Genomic DNA, 551 nt, shown 5'->3' with positions numbered 1-551 from the left:
TGGCTCGACTGTAGGTTATACAGTGAGGAAAGTTTTCGGTGCCGTTGCACCCATCGCTTAAAGAGCGCTTCGTCATCTGTAGCGCTTTTGCCAGGGGCGAGCAATACAGGTATTGTCCGCATTGCGGGTACACAAGAGCCACCTCGTTGAGCACTCAGACAAGTACGATAAGCTTACGGAAATTCTTATGGAACCAAAAAACGAGCTGGAAGAGCTTTCCGTTCGGCAAGTTCATCTTCCGTTCTGGCCGGGGGCCCGATGATGTGGATGCGTAACGATCGAGTTACCGCGTCCTTCGCTTCCACAGCGGGATCCGCTGGGCGAATGCCATATTCCACACGAGGGTCAATGACCGACCGTGGATGGCGCGCTTTAGAGCCGCCCAATGGGCAGCTTCAAGCTGCCGCCTCTGAGCCCCGTCGAGGTCATTGGTGATTACACCACGTTGCTCGGTTGACGAGAAGTCAGGGAACTGACATGGGGTCCGCAAGGCGCGAGCAGGGCTCGTATCCCGCCGCTAGCGCAGCTCGCCTCCTCGTCATCCCATGCGG

Source organism: Plasmopara halstedii (assembly GCF_900000015.1).
Source record: "Plasmopara halstedii genome assembly, contig: Scaffold_3060, whole genome shotgun sequence".
In the NCBI taxonomy this organism is placed as follows: domain Eukaryota; phylum Oomycota; class Peronosporomycetes; order Peronosporales; family Peronosporaceae; genus Plasmopara; species Plasmopara halstedii.
This window is presented reverse-complemented; position numbering follows the sequence as displayed.